Here is a 16,967-nt window from a genome sequence, read left to right as displayed (position 1 = left end):
ACTCGTCTCCGTTCTGCTTTTGGATTAAAACTGTTTACTTTGGTGACTAGCGAGTAACAGTGATAGTTTCTCTCGAGGGTAGAAATGCCATTGCTTTGCCAACACCAACTTGAGCACCGGAACACGGGCATCACTGACCAGTTCCCCACGGGAAACGCAGAGGACAGGACTGTCCACTCACTTTCGCCCACGGTGTGTCCTCCTTGCTCAGTGCCAGCTGTGTTAACAGAGGGTGACAGGTGCCCACCCTATCGAAGGTCACTTCGTCCCGCTCTGCGTAGGGTCCCCATGGCTCTTGTGGCTTGAGAGCACCGGCCGATTGGGAACCTGGGGCGGTGAGGCCAGGGCGCTGGGGCCCTGCTCCCGCCGTTACTTGCTCAGGATAAGCAGACAGACTCGAAGCCAATCAGGGTAAGGACAAAGCTGACGAAACCGATTGTCAAAGGGCAGATGAAGAGGCTGGATCTAGCACATCACCAGCCGGGTGGAAGTCACCGTGGCCGTAATTAGGATGGCGAACCCGAGGCTTGAAGTACCAGACAAGTGGGTGATTTACCGAGAAGATAGGCCCTTCGCCTCTGTCACATACACAGGAACGAGGAAAGCAAACATTCTGAGTGGGAAGAATTATGGCAGCTGGAAGGACGGTGACAGGTGAGGAAATTCAGTATTGCCTTTAGTGCTACTCCGTAAACTTGAAAATTAACATGCCAGAGCTCTCAGAGGGACGGCGGTGGGGAGCCCCAAGCGAAGACGCAGCGGGGCCCTGCGCCTGGGGAAAAGCACTGCGTGTCTCAGGGGACCCAGAGAGATGTCCTCAACACTGTTCATCGGCAACAAGCTGGAACCCACGGGGCCCAAGACTGTGAGTGGGTGGGTGGCATCTGACTGAACGTGTGCGTGACCAGGACGGCTGGGATGCAGCCTAAGGTGAGATGGCACCTCTGTCACCATGGCTGTCTGCGCTCAGCCCAATGTCCCGGCTACTACCCATCAGAATGGCCGCCTGCTTCCACCCCCTTCTCCAGAGCCCTCAGCCTGCCTGGGCCAAATACAAGCTAAATCTCTTCCGAGAAGTCATCCGAGTGCTCCTTAAGTCCACCCCCTCCCACGTCCTCACACCCCTCTGCTCACCAAGGCAAGCCCCTGTTCCCAGAAATCCCGGGAGTCCCACCTCTCCCCACCCTGCTTAGGCAGGCCGTCCACACTCCCCTCCACCCTGGAAGGCTCTGTGGTTACACTCCCTTGCGTCACCTAAACACCGTCATTAAAAAAAAAAATCAAACCCCCACATGATTTGAACTTACCCATTTTGCACTTCTTAAATCCCCATAGAAATTTCCAAAGGGAAAAAGCTAAGAAAAGAACTGTACTAGGAAAATCAGACCACTACCATCCAGGAGAACATGTGCTGAGGGTATGAATGAGTCTGTCTGAGGCAAAGGCTTTTGGATCTGAAATTCCTCATTTGCAAAAGAAAAGGCAATGGGACCCCTGGGGAACCACGCAAATAACACCCAGGTCAGAATCCATGGGGCTGGCTGGATGACGGCCTCAGGAGGGTGCAGAGTGGCTGACGGGAACTTACACTGCACTTGGCTTCAAACTGCTGCGGACAGAAGCCAGCGAACGGGCGGATGAGCAGGTCCCAAGCCTTGATGGCATGAGAATCACCTGGGGGCTCGAAGGACTCGGCTCTTAGGCACTCCCCCGCCCCGAGTTTCTGATTCAGTGTATCTGGGGTGCGGTCTGAGAACCTGCATTTCTAGCAGACTCTCCGGCGACACTGACTCTGCTGGCCCAGGTACCCCACTTTGAGAACTCCATGAGCACAGTTAAGTGCTGAGAGAGGAGCAGAGCCCGCAATTTCAGAATTAAAACAAATGGAGACGAATTCCTTTAACCCTGTAGTGAAATGCTTTTCACCCAATTAGGCTGAACTGTATGTAGTCACCTCACAACAATCTACACGTTCATTAAGGTGGCAGAATATAAGTAACCCTAATAATAAAGCCCATAATAAAAAAAATCCATAAAAAAGGGATCAATTTAAAGACTATACAGAAACATCCCCCGTATGAAACAGAATATGGCAGGAAATTTCTGAATCAAATTGATGCAGAAAATCTGAATGAAAGAAAAAAACTTATTGAGAAGAGTCAATAATATACCGTAAATATGAAAATGGAATAATGTGAGATCAGGAAAGATTGCTTTTCGATGAGAATACGATTGCCAAAATTAAAAACACAACAGAAGCCCTGAAGAACAGATTGGATGGTATATAAAACCCAATCAGCGAATTTGGCTAGAATTGAGAGTTTTTCCTAGAATTCAGAGAAAATAGACTAAATGAGCTATGATGAGAAAATAAGCAAAAAGGAAGATTGATCCAAGAGAGCCTATATAAGCAGAATAAAAATTCCAGAAGAGAAAAATAGTCAGTGAAAGGAAACACATTAATCAAATTAATAATGTGGAAAAACTTCCCTGACATGAACAAAGAAAATGTGAATCTTCAAAAAAAAAAAGGCTTACTATGTATCGAGAAGAGAGAGCCATTGAGTCATAGCCCAGTAAATGCTTGAGCTTCACCGACAAATAAATAAAACTTACATGAGTCCAGAGAAATGATACAAGGTATCAACCAAAATAACACAAAGAGGAAAACCAAACGTCCCCGGATTCCTTCTCTGCAGCATTAAATGCTAGAATAGAGTGAAGTTACAGCTACAGTTTTCATGGAACTAAATTGCATCACAAATATTCTACAGATGTCACCACCGGCCATACCTCCTTCTTGAGGGGTCTGAGAGTTTAATTACATGTGACACCAGTGGTTTTCTGATAAACGTGTAACAACCGGCCCTGATCCACAGCATTTGCCAGTTTCCTTGGGGCAAGAATTCCCACCATGGTGATCTGAAACTACAAACATCATTGAGTAGGGGTTGCCCCAGCATGGCAGCTTAAGTGTCAATTTGCCTTCTGGAAAGTTCCATCTTGGCATCTAAAACTCAGTGGAAGCAGAATTCCCTCTCCTCTTTTTTCCTGCCTTTCCCACCTTCCCACCTGCTCCTGTGTAATCCTGACCCCTGGAAACACCATCACCTGTCCAGTCACGTAAGCTAGAAATGGGAAAGTCATAGAGGGCACTCCCCTCTCTTTAGCCCCACTAATTAGCACGTTGGTTCCACAAACCTCCCCCAAACTCACAAGTGTTCCCTTCTCTCCACGCTCATTGCCACTCTCGTAGTTCAAGTCCCTATGGTATCTCATCTGACATATTGCAAAAGCCTTCCTTCAAATTGGTCCCCATGCTGCAGCCAGGAGGATCTTCCTAAAACACCCACGGGTGTAAAGTCCTAATGAATTCCCATGACCTGCAGCACAAGGTCCAAAAGCATCTGTGTGCACAGCCTGGTCTGCCCCGACTGATCCCCAGACCCATATTCCATCCCCTCCCTGAACACAAACGGGCCACCAAGCACCGTGAAGCCACGGCCACCCCAGCTGTTTGCCCTCGGCCTGCATGGCCTTGTCACCTACTCCTCTTAGCTGTGTCCTTTTCATCCTGAAAGGTTCAGCTCACTGTCATCTCCTCTGTAAAGCCTTCCCAGGACTGGCACCTCCCCCAGGTAATTAGGTGCCCCTCTTCTGGGACCCTGGAGCCCCCTGGGCTCACTCTGGTGTTCAGTGGCATTGATCACGTCTCTGATTGCTGTTTTGCTCATCTGTCCCTCCCTGAGGTCCCAGTGTGTCTGAGATGTGAGATGTGTGTGCTGCACGTGTCTCGTGCAGCCTGACATGGAGCCGGTCCTAATGAATTACACATATAGTCCCCGAATAGACTATAATAAGTAACTTCAAGCTGGCAGCTGTTAACTGCCCCACAGGGCCCAGCGTGACATGTAGTCAGTCGGTAGGTCAGAATCTTTAAGCACTCTAAGGGCTGATGTTCTCAGAACAGATCTATGGAGCATAAAACGCATGGTGATAGTTGGGTCAGCACCTTAATATTATGGATACTTCCCACCAACTCTTTTAATTGACCAGGAAGAGTAAGACCCCTCTTCTCCTTCCCCTCCAACTGTCACCTGCTGTCCCTTGATGGGGGGGGGGGCGGCGCATGTGACCCATCTCTGATTCTTGACCTGCAACATTTTATGGGCCCTGTGGTAGCAGCAAAGGCAAAATCTGACTTACAGACAAGAACACTGCTGGCATACCCACATGAGTGGCCAAACCGGCAAGTCACCCCAGGTCTGGCCTCTGCAGAGAAACCGCCTGCTCATCGGCCACTTACACATGTTATGTCCTGGGGAGACAGGCCTGGCTTTCAGGCTCTGCGAGGAACACTAAGTCGTTGGGTTTGTGACATCAGGCAGGGAGAAGGTGAAAGCAAGTAGAAGGGGATGAGACGGCAAAGACAGATTGTGTGATATTCCAGAATGTAGCTAATAACGATAATTACATTAGTGATAGCATGAATTATTCATATTTGGTTAATAATCATAATAGCACTGCTAGTAATAGTTATATGAGTTAATGGCCTAATGATGATTGCATTGAATGCTGTAATAATAATGGATAGAAGACTCATTCTATGCCAACAGAGCAATCTGAGAAGACGTGACACATAACACTATAAGTGGTATGAATGTGTTCATGAGAAAAAGAGTGTGAGAAACCGCGTATGTGGACAACTATTAGAGGATGAATTGGGTCAGCTAAAGGTGGAAGGATACGATAGAACTGCATTTCCAATGTCATTTCCTACAGACAGACTTGAGTGACATGCAGATGGATCTGGAGTATTCCAAGGTACCATGGTGTGGAGGTGGCAGACACGGGCCCAAGCTGCTCCTGGCGTCCCCCATCCTCGGCTGCGTTGGGTGGGAGGCAGCATCTGGCAGCTGACCTGACACCTGTCAAAGGAAATGTGGCTGCATTTTCTCTGCCTAGGAGGCTCCTACAACTATGACTTCTGCTCGAGGCCATGAAATGACTTTGTTGGCCATGAAACAGGAAACTAGAATTACAACAGAAGCTTTTTGCTTCCCTGAGAGTTTGATCACAACCCATGAGCCCCCGATGTTCTCATCTTGCAGTGGTGACCATAAACCCTGAGTGCAGGCAGAGGTGTGTGTGTGTGTGTGTGTGTGTGTGTGTGTACCTACATGTGCATGTGCTGTGTGTACAAGCAGGAAAGTAACTTTGAGATAAGTCTATTAGAAATAAAAATTATATCAAGGATGTTGAAGTTTTTCCTCGTTCAGAGCTCTGGAAAGAAAAGGCATGCCTTACGTTTTTGACAGCTGGTCCTGTAGAAGTTCCTCTAAGCTTGGTGACGGAGTCTGGCTTTACGCAGATGTTAGCCTAGGTTTCCTGCTCCTTCCTAATTGTCCCCACCCACCCCTCAGAGCCCCATCAGACACTAACTCTGTGGTGCCCCTGAGCACAGGTTGCCTTGGGAAACCTGTCACGTGCTTTCTTATACCCTGATACAAGGACACTTCCCACCCACTCTGGGAGAGAAGCCCTCATAGCTGGACACTATCACACATAGCTCCCAACAGAAAGCAGAGGTTCAATAAACAATTAGCTGAACGCATGATGAACAGTGACTTGGAAATTGAGACACCTGCCCACAAGGCAATGGATAGAAATCAGAGACAAGCTATCAAGTGATTGACTTTCACTTATTGCCAAGTTAGATTCAAAATGATGAGCCTGAAAAGAATTTTGAGTATGTGTGCGTCCACGTAGCAGCCTGAACCTTTGTCTCTGTTTTTTATACTACGTTAGGGCTCATTTGATCGGAAACAATTGATTACGTGGGAGTCGATTTGTTAAGGGGTTAGATGGAGATTTGCTTTAGGTTTGTTAGCCTCCGGGCCTAGAAGAATCATCAAAGGGGTGAAACGTTGTCAGGCCTCAGGAACGTGAGAAAGTTCACACAGCAAGTGTATGCCTGTGCCTGCTGGGACTTGGTGTAGAAGCTAAAATCTATCTATCTATCTATCTATCTATCTATCTATCTATCTATCTACCTACCTACCTACCTGTCTGGCATCTGTACCTGTTCCCCTTCCATCAGATGCAATGTAATATGAAGGGTAATATGCACTATATAGAATTTGGAAGAAATGCTGCTCAATTTCTCTAGTAATTATTCAGTAAAGAAATTGCTACTCAATATTTTCCCTAGAAATACAGAGTGTGCACACCCGCACACAGGCAGTGTGTAATACAGGCAAACATAAATCATCCCTAGCCAGACTCTGAGTATTTGCAGCCATAGTAAACCTTACCTAGGAATTGCATAGAATGGCCGATATGACTATGACACACGTAAGTAGTCAACTTTCAATTATCTCTTAAGATACGGGCAGCTGGAGTACAAATAATCCCTTTTTCTACCAGAAGGACTCTCAGAGCTTAACTGTCCTCCCACTTAATTAATAGAGCGGGTAAAGAATAAAAAAAACACACAGATTACACATTAAAGAAAAAAAGGAAAAATACCTACAAAATGAGCAGCTACCTCCATGTGTCTGGCTGACCACATGTTCGATGGCGTGCTCTAGGTGGAAGGTGTGTCCGGAGTGTGAGAAGCTGTGAGTGGAAACTTGCCTCAGGGCTAAGCCCCAAGGACACTTCATGGGTCTCCGTAACCTGACACTGGCCGCAGAGGGTGCTTGGCTAGAAGCCCTGCTCCCCCGGGAACCCAGCACACAGACGCCCCGCTCCATCTGGGCCCTTCCCCACTGCCACAGCCCCCGGCTTTGCCCAAGAGATGGCAAGAATGGGGGAGACGCTGGGCTCACCCCACCCCCTGCCACTGCCTGATCCTTCATCTATCCATCCTGTTATCTGAAGAATGCCCCTGACCCCTTACGGTCCTGGGGGCCACCGCAGGACTCCCAGGCACAGGCCCTTCGGGTGAGTAATCAGCAGCTGCGGGGTTTCTGAGAGAATGTGCCTTAAACCACTGAGGGACGGCATAGGGTTCAAGTTTGACCCCTGACTCTGTGATCCCTACATCCAGGCAAGTGAGTTCATGTTCACCAGTCACTTAGACCCACGAAAATACTCACTTTTGGAGACGTTTGTAATGATTTCTGTTTAAAAGCTTAAATGATTGTAAAGGTCTCATTTAAATTCTCAAAAAGCAAGTAACTTAACTAGTCAAATTGTATGGACGTTTTCTCAACATCCCATTAGCGCTGAATCACCCAATGGGCTGGAATGGTTCCTCTGGAAGCATTTCTTAGAGCTGTTTCTCAACCCACGTCCCTGTGGTCGTCACAGGGACCCAATACTGTCCTCAAGCAAAACGTCAAGTGGCACAAGAGCGGGAGAGATGGCCGCGTGTGCAGAGCCAGCCTTGGGCGTCCCTGCCTCAGTCACTCAAACATCCTCTGTAGAAACAGCTACAGCAATTCGGCCGCGTCTGTGCAGCAGCCACAAAAGCCATTTCTGAGTTCCCGGAGCGAGAAAACCCTCCACATCGCGAGTCTCCCGTTTCCCCATTTCTGCCCCCACCTCGCTGTGGTTTCAACGCAGATTCTCTACAGGTGTACATAGGTCTACACATCCCTTCATTCTCCCTGAGTTTTTGAGAGAGCAGCCTTTGCCTCCTACCTCGATCACAGAAAGCAGAATATTATAAACATTTAAAAGACCTGACATGAAGCCAATGAGACAAAACAGAGTAAGGATGGAGCAGGAAGGAAGAAAAGGCAAACGATAAAAATGGAGTGGGCCCACCTGTCTGCTCACGCTGGCCCCTTACCTGAAATGCTGTCCCTCATTTGTGAATCTCTGCCTCCACCCACGACACCCCACGCATCCCATAGCCAGATGAGCTCTCCGCCCAACTTGCAGGTCATGTAATCCATTAGGTGACTCCCATAATACACACCAAGGGTGACTTGTCACTTCCCCTCAAGCTCATTCAGGGCAGGCTGCTCCTAAGTCACCTCACTCACTCACTCTCCTGTGTGACCTCCCTGACACCTGATGTACAACGAGAGGAGACACCGGGGTCCAGTAAAGCAACGGCTTGCCCGGGCCACTTCCCAGCTACGAGACCCTGATAGGTCACCTCGTTTCTACTGCTGCCGCTTTCCTTAATAAGGGTACAGACTTCGGCATCCAGACACCCGTCTCTCCCTCAGGCAGAGAAAAGCATGTCACAGCCACGGCGGCTGCCTGAGGCCATGCACATTCAAGTTGATCTGTGTTCTGTACTATGTGTCATTTTAGCTTTGTCCCAGTTAAAAAGGAGAGGTTCCACAGGAACTCCCTGGCTGGGCCACTCTAGTCCCCACGAAAGTTAGAGCTGGTGTTGGGTCAAGGGTGCCGTCGTGGGAAGGCCACACCAAGCCAGTGTGTGAGGACAGCAGGAAGCCACGCCTGTGACTTTGAGGACAGGGCAGCCCCGGAGGAGAAGCCACCATGTCCCGCAGCATGGGTCATGAGTAGATGATATGATGGGATGTTGATTATCCAGACTACTTGGGGATTTAACGATCCGAATAATCAATTTTTTTCTGGATAAGTGATCATGGAGGATTTGAGAGGAAGAATCAACCAGCGACTCGGCAGAAGGGCCCAAAGACAGGCTTTCAGGCGGCTGCATTCCAAACAAGGGACACCGAGGACGACTCACAGGCTCAGCCTGCAGGTCACCTCGGAAACGAGCATGCTCACTCGCCTCTACGCTGCGCCGCGATGGCTCGTCTGTGCAAAACCCCGAGGGGCTCCGGAGGCTTCAGACCAGGATGGTGGCGCCCACGTAACAAAGGCACAGCCACTTCATGCTTTCTCGTGACCTAGCGGAGCTCAGGCACCTTCCAGAATGCTCAGGAAACACATTCCCCGGCCTCTGCAGGCAATATTCGGCAACAGGCCATTGTTTTCCCTCCATGTGCAAATTCTCCAACACAGAGCACCTGTGTGTGCATAACAGGTTTAAAAATGTCCCCCATGAGACGGTTCTGAGCAGAGCATGTCCTAGGCGACGTGGCAGCACAGAGCAGAACGTCTCCGGCTCGTGCCGGAGGGAGCGCAGAGGCACAAGCCTGCACACTGCACCGAAAAGTAACGCAGGCCATGCAGGGCCCCTCACACACTGTGTCACGCCGTGTCACTGCTCTCCCCGCAAAGGGACACAGTCACCCTATGTCAGCAGCACCGAAAGCTTAAAAGTCCTTTCCAATGGCCTCTCAGTCCATGAGTGCTTTTGTTGTTATACATTTTAAATGAATCTTACCCGTGGCCTTGGCTTTTTCTCATATAAAAACCTTCACTTTCCTGGGGGTGCAGACGCTTAATGATCCTATTGCTCCTTTCTGTTTTCAAGGCTGCATTTGAAGACACAGCAGTCTAGTTACATGAACTTTTATTCGAAAGGGGCGGACTTATGTATTAAGAGGTACCTTACTTTAAACACATAAGGCATACATAAAGGTAAAGCCATAGATCACGTGAATTAAGAGAGGACTCTTTATTCATTGAGCTTCTCTGTAGTAAATTTAAAAAGATTTGCACCTAGAAAATGCGTATGTGTTTATTCTTAGAAATAATATGACCTCACATTGCATAACACATCAACCACCTCCGCCCATACATGCCTGGTGTTTGGAAAACGCTGCACCAGGCGTGGTGGGGACCACACCTATGTTCCCTGCTCTCTGCGTGTCTCCTGGGCCTATCATCTCTGAGACAGCCAGGGGCACAGTGAGTATAAAAGGCCAACAGTACTGCCAGGTGGCCATGCCAGTCTCAGCAGAGGCCACATTAGGAGGGCTGAAGAGGCTTGTTGGGCTGGGGACACCCCACCCCTGCTCCACACACACATGAAAGATAGCCACCATTAGGGAGAATCGGTATACTCAGAAACAAGCTTTACACCCCTGAACTTGAGATGGTGAAGTAATTTGAGAGAGACTATAAATTAAGAAAGTTTGAAATGATTAAACAAAAAAGAAAAAAATGGGAACTCTAACAAGATAACAGAATGATATGAAAAAGAAAAGGTAGACTTAAAAAGTGGCAAATACAACTTGTACAAATGAAAAACACAGTCATTGGAATTAAAAATTCAAAGGTGATGATAAACATCAAAGAGAGAAAACTGGAAATAATAAAACTGAAGAGAGGACAAGAAAATCTCCCCAAATGTAACAAAGACAGATGAAGAGATGAGAAACTATGAAAGTAAGGCTAAGAGAAATTAAGAAAATAAAAAGGTTCAAAATATGTTTACATAGAAGTTCTAGAAAGAGAGACTACAACGAGAATGAAAAGCAATATTCAGAAAAAACATAGCTAAGAATTTTGGAATTGATAACAGACATGATTCCACAGACGTAAGAAACATAGTGATTCTTAAGCAGGGGCAATAAACTACCTAGTAAAGGCAGGCAGCGAAGATGAGGGGAATCTTAGACACTATCATAGAGAGAGATCACCCACACAAGGTGACTGAACTGGCAGCAGGCTTCTCACCAGAGAAACAAAGTGGCTAGAGGAAAGGGGGTAACAGCCTCAAGGGGTGGAAAGAAAGTAAACTATCAATCTAGAACTTTATACACAGCCAGACTATCATTCAAGATGGAGGGTTAAAATACCTCCAACGATACACAGCCAAACGCACAAACATTCACTGTGGCATTACTTATGAGTATAATAGAAACAAGCTGAAAACAGCACAATGTCTATATAAAGGATGCGGACAGACAGGTCCGTCTGCCCATCTAGCTACATACATGTAAAGACGGGCCTTGAGGGAGGGGCTGGGTGTAGCGCAGAAGCAGTGGCTCCGTTTCAGAAGGCCAGCAGCTGAGCGGAGGGCTGCACCTGCATTCTCTCCCTACAGTCCTCTCAGGGAGCCATGCTCACTCCCGTTGTGCAGACGAGGAGGCTGATGCTTAGAGAGCATGAGCACTCTGCTGCAAGTCACACAGTGCCTGGTGGACAAAGGATTCGCACACGGGTTTTTCTGACTTCAGAGCTCTGGTCTACAACAGATTTCAACCCATAGGTGATCGACAGGTGTTACAGCACCTTAAACTGATGTGCCATGAAACAGCCCTATTTTAAAGCAGAATATCTCTGTAGGGAAACCGAGGGTGAGGTATTAAAAAAATCAAAGCTAGCTTGGAGTACTCTCAACACAGACCAAGGAGGGCGAACATCATTCTCACACACCATCCTCCCGTTGACAGTGCCAGTATATCTGGGTGGATTATAGGAGATTAGACATTTTAATAAATTTCTCATGATTGAAACTGAAACGAAAAAGAAACCTAGAACTATGAGTATACTGATAACATGAGATACATATGGACTAGTTGCACTTTACAAAGTAATTGGAAAATTACTAATTCAAAATTTATGATACGTCATTTAGCGATTGGGCTAAAGTAATCTATATTTGTTGGAAGATAAAAGTTTCTCAGCCAATCAACAATATTCGAAGCTGTCAGAGATGCATCTAGTTGAGAATAAACTTCTTTATACCTATAAAAGAAAAATGTTCACTGAAATCAAATCACCACCTAGTTATTAAAACATATTCCCAAAGAGCTCTAATTGCTAAGATCTAGTTTGACAATCAAGGGTGACAACATGCCTTTACCATAATAAAACTAAAATTCTAAATTAGTCATTCGAACTTTTTACTTATTCAGATGACTTATTATCATTAGATTTACTGAGAAGCTGCTCTTTTGTTTCAGGAACAATTATTTTCTTAAGAGCAATGGGGTGTAAAAAGCAAAGGACAAATGATAAAATTGGAAAAATATCTGTAATACACAATGTTTAAAACCAGTAAAAAATGGGCAAAGTGCATGAAAAATCAATAACAATTTTCATTGTCTAATTTTAATTGTCACATGCATAAATAATTTTCTATAAGTCACTTTGAAATTTAAAGTTAGTTAAAAAGAATTCTTGGGAAAAGAGAGCCGAGTGACATAATGACAAGAACATGATATGAGAAGGTGAAGATTCTTCCCACGGCTGTGCTTTTGCTTACATCACTCCTTTAACCTAGGAAACCTCTGCACCAGGGGTAAGCCTGACTGTGCCCAACTCTTAGGTTCAGGTCAGCTGCCAGCCCTTCAGTGAAGCCATCCTAGATCACCCCACTCTCTCTCACTGAGTAACTGAAATACTGTGTGGACTTCCTCCCTTGTATTTAGGCTACTTCAGCTCACACCACAGTTCCTGACATCATGTTTTCCTTCCCGTCCTGGAATGAGAAGTGCTTCCTGGGAACATGTCGGCATGTCAGCCGTGTTGACTGTCTTTGTGTCCACACGGTGGCTTCATGGAGGAAGCACACCACACAAATGCGGAAGGAAGGGTGGGGAAAGAAATGGGCCAAGAAGAGCAGAACAGGAAAGAAAAAGCAAAGAATGAGGAAAAAAGAGAGAAACGGGGGGGAAAAAAAAACAAAAAGAAGGGAAAGGGGGGGAGAAGGTGAGAAAGAAGAAATGGAAAAGAGCAAAAAAGAAAATGAAAGGGCAAAAAAGAAAGGGAATTTGATAGACGTTGGCTAATTAACTATATCCATTTATCTCTTCTTCCCCTGATAATCATATATAAAAATACATACACACTCACATATACCTGTACAAACATGATGGGTGGCCATCAACATTTGAAAAATTTGAACAAAGTTGTGGAACATTAAAAATTCGTGGAGAACAGCAGCTTAGTCACAATAGCCAAAGGTGGACGCAACCCCACTGGTGCTGACAGAAAGGTGGACGAACAAAATGTGGTGTACACATACGGCAAGGTAGCCTTTAAAAGGAGGACATTATTAAGCTAAGTGAAATAAGCCCGGAAAGGACAAGTATTATGAGCTTCCACGTCTCAGAGGTCCCTAGAGCCGTCAAAGTCAGAGAGACGGCAAGTAGAAGGGTGGAGCCAGGGGCTGGGGGAGCGGGGTGGGGAGTGCGTGTGTTATGGGCACAGTTTCAGGTGGAGGATAAGGACGTTCCAGAGATATCGGATGGTGGGGATAGTTGAACAAAAATGTGAATGCACTTACTACTAAATAGTATAGTACAAATGGTTAAGATGGTAAATTTTATGTTATGTGTATTTTAATAGAATTAAAAATTTATTTACAAAGTAGATGAAGAGGACTTTTGCTCTCAGCCATGAAAGAGTAAGAAGAATCAGACTTACCCCCTCCTTAAATAGCTGGAAACCCAGACAGGACATATGAAGCAGTGATTTTCAGACATTGGGCAGTGGCCGTGTAGGACAGCGATCCCTGAGTGAAAGGAAACCAACGGGTGTCCCAGCTCCCTGCCTTGAGCGGGATTCCAGCCCAGGCTGTGGGAGCCCAGACAGGCCCCAGTGGGCCTCCTGAGTTGACAAGACAGAGTTCAGAGTCTGGGGAGGCTAAAGCTGGTGGAGCAGAACCCAGAGGCCTGCAAGGGGGTCCCCTCCAGTCCTGCTGAGTGCGGATCTGAGCGTGTGTGGTCTGTGTGAGGGAACTTCCAAAGCTGGGGGACAGGGGCTAGGAGAGGAGGGAAGGCGTAGGCAGTGTGACCCAAGAGCCCAACACGGCCAGGCAGACCTCGTGCTCCCACCACGTGGGCATCTGATGGGCTTTCTCACCAGCGGCCAGCTCGCCTAGAAATGTCAGAGCAGTGTCATCAGGGAGGAAGAAAAGGACGTTAGACAGAGAGCTGGATGCACACAAAGGGGAAACATGCGAAGAATATAAAAGACTTTGTTTCTCATTTACATTTTTTTCTTTTAAAAAAGTTAGAATCAGTAAAGATATAGAAGACTTGAACAATATTAGAATAACTTGACTTAATTGATATGATAGAATACTTCACCCGACAGTAAAATATAAATTCTTTTTAAGTGCACACAGAACATTTGCCAAGATATTCTGGGCCATAAAACAAATCTCAATAAATTTAAAAGGATTGAAATCATGCAAAGTATGTTCTCTGACCACAACAAAATTAAATCAGAAACCAATAACTAAGATATCTGGAAAATCCCCAAATAGTTGGAATTTAACAACATACTTATAAATAACTCATAGGTCAAAGGAGGAATTACAAAGCATATTAGAAAATATTGTGTTATGAATGAAAATGAAAATGCGATGTATCAAAAATGTGGGATGCACCTAAGTGCTTACAGAGACATTTATAGTCTCAAGCACTTACATTAGAAAAGAAGAAAGGTCTCAAATCAGTGATATAAGAATCCACTGTACGCAGCTTCAAAAACAAAAACACTAAGGATATGCGACCCAGCAATCCCTCTCCTGGGTATCTATCCCCCCAAATCTGAAAACATTTATCTGTAAAGATATAAGTACCCTTATGTTCACTGCAGCATTATTCACAGTGACCAGGACCTGGAAACCACTGAAGTGTCCTTGATAGGTGATTGGATAAAGAAGATATGGTATGTATACACAGTGGAATACTACTCTGCTGTAAGAAAAGATGAAATAATACCATTTGCAACAACATGGATGGATCTTGAGATTATTATGCTAAGTGAAATAAGTCAGACAAAGTCGAGAACCATATGACTTCACTTACATGTGGGATATAACACTGAAACCAACAAATGAAAAAGACAAACAAATAAAGAAACAAAAAGTCATAGACACAGACAATAGTTGAGCGGTTCCCAGAGGGCGGGGGCGGGGGGGGGCGCTAGTAGAAGAGGGTAAAAGGGGTCAAATATATAGTGATGGGAGGAGAACTGACGGTGGGTGGTGAGCACACAATGTGATACATACATGATGTATTACAGAATTGTGCCTGAAATCTATGTAATTTTACTAACCATTGTCATCCCAATAAGTTTAATAAAAAACAGAAAGAAAAACCTCACTAAGGATAGCAGAGGGGAGGGGGGGCTGGGGGAGTGTGCGCACGCGCCTGGCTCCTGCAGCATGCTGGCCTCTGTCCCCAAGCTCAAGGGGCCAAGGCTGCAGGATGTTTGCGCTGTCTCCAGCTTTCCATCCCCGTTCCAGGCATGAAGAACGGACAGCGGCAGGTGGTATGAGCCCTGGCTTTCTCTTTTTATCCAAGCAGAACACCTTCCTGGATGTCCTACTCAGCTGACTTCCACTGAGTCCTCATGGGCCAGAACCTTGTACCTGGCCACGTCTAGCTGGGAGCATCTGGGGACTGTGCCCTGGGTCAGCCTACAGTGTTGGCTACATAGGTGAAAGCACCCAAAAAACCATAAATCACATACAAAACTGAGGGATTAACATCATTATGAACCAATCACTAAACACATGAATTGCTTTTGTCGTGACTATGAAATGAATCTCTGGGTGCGAAGCCCTGAACTGGTTTTGATCACCATCTCTTTCTCCCACTACAATGATTCCCCATATCTGTTGGATATTTTGTGCTGGCCTTCTTATCCTATCATAGAAACTTTTATCATATTCAAAGTAAAAGCGACAAAATTCTTAGGAGGATGAAGGAGGCACGCTGATAACTGGAAGGTAGAAATAAAGGTGACATCACCCTGCTTGGTTTCAGGCACCCCTCGCACTCAGGGAAGCGCATCTGCTCGGTGACTTCAGGCCAGGACGTTACACTTGTGCAGGGACACGCTCTGCGGGACAGACATCCTGCAGCATCACTGGGCTGACGGGGTCCATCTGGAGAGCTTCTCCTTGGGTACCCCCAAAGCCTCTGTAAGGAGGAGGCCGCGCTGCCAGGCACCCCAGGCCCTGGCACTGCTGCTCTGCAAATACTGTCAGGAGGCACAGACACGGGACATACAGCTTCACAGAGGCAGAGTCCCCAGGCTTCCGGGCACTGGTCCTGCCGTCCCCAGGCCCAGGAGGCTGAGGGGAAGGTCTAACGTGGCCAGAGCCATTCACAGTTTTAACTGCTCCTGATGTCCGTTACAGGGAGAAGTAAATGCAATTCTGTGAAAGCTCTGACTTTTAATACTATCGGCAGTGTATTAAAATGTTCAGGAGATTATTTATGATACATATTTTTGTAAGCTGGTCCAATTGCAGTGACGGAAAGCATGAAAAGTTGCCGCTCGAGTACTTAAAACACTCCTCACCGTATTTAGCGAGGGAAATCTCGGGACACACTGCCTAAGAAACTCCCGTGTCTTCCCGTGGTGCATTTACTCTGGAATCTTCAGCATAGCTGCAGTGCCGGCCATTGTGAAAGCGGACAGACGCCACGGGCGTGTGTCGGGGCCTCACTGCTTCGGCAGCACGACGCAGGTGCTGCAGAGAATTCTGCCCTTGATGGCCCTGCACATGTAAATCCCGGACTCCTGAGGGGGCTGTGCTCCCTAAGGCAGCAGAGTTTTCTGTAAACACTGAGGGATTAGCCAGACTCATTCGGAACACTGGTAGGCTTTGCTTGGTCTCTAAAGGATTAGGAAGTTGGAAAAAGTCTTAGTTGACCTGATGTGTGGGATGAAATGCTGAGTGGATCAATCCCCACTTTGAATGTAAGTTAGCAAGTAAGTGACCGTTTCATAGCTAGATGGTGGAGCCCTGCGGGTGCGACTGCCCGTGACAAGTCGCTCCAGCTCGGAAGTGGCTCTTTCGCCTCTGAGGCAGTTGCTGCAGCAGATCTCAGGAGGGGACAGGCTGGTGCTGCTTGCAGAAGCCCTGATGGGATGCGGGAGGGAGCTGAGGCGGCTTAGCCTGAAGAGGGGCGCAGAAGGCATGAGGCTGGGCAGGCGCTGGGCTTCTGAAATAACCACAGCAGTAGCAATAACAGCCACTCGCTTTTGCACGTCATTAGCTCATTACTCTCACAATAAGCTATTATTAGTATTATTAGTAGCGCACCTGTGGACATGCACAGCAAGAGGCTGTGAGCTTCCTCCATGGCCACCGGACAGAACTGCATATGGACCAGGCTGTCGGCGCCCACGCTCCTAACCCACGCTCTGCACCC

At 46.8% G+C, this 16,967-nt stretch overlaps 1 protein-coding gene across 1 annotated transcript in view; it reads right to left on the bottom strand.

Annotated features, from left to right (window-relative positions):
• The window catches only part of SDK1 (sidekick cell adhesion molecule 1), a 688,889-nt gene that overhangs the window by 219,233 nt on the left and 452,689 nt on the right, over nt 1-16,967 (bottom strand). The gene's annotated exons all lie outside the window — the stretch shown is intronic.

This window comes from Hipposideros armiger, unplaced genomic scaffold (assembly GCF_001890085.2).
Source record: "Hipposideros armiger isolate ML-2016 unplaced genomic scaffold, ASM189008v1 scaffold_33, whole genome shotgun sequence".
Lineage (NCBI taxonomy): Eukaryota > Metazoa > Chordata > Mammalia > Chiroptera > Hipposideridae > Hipposideros > Hipposideros armiger.
The sequence above is the reverse complement of the archived record's forward strand: the minus strand, read 5'-3'. Positions and strand labels throughout refer to the sequence as shown.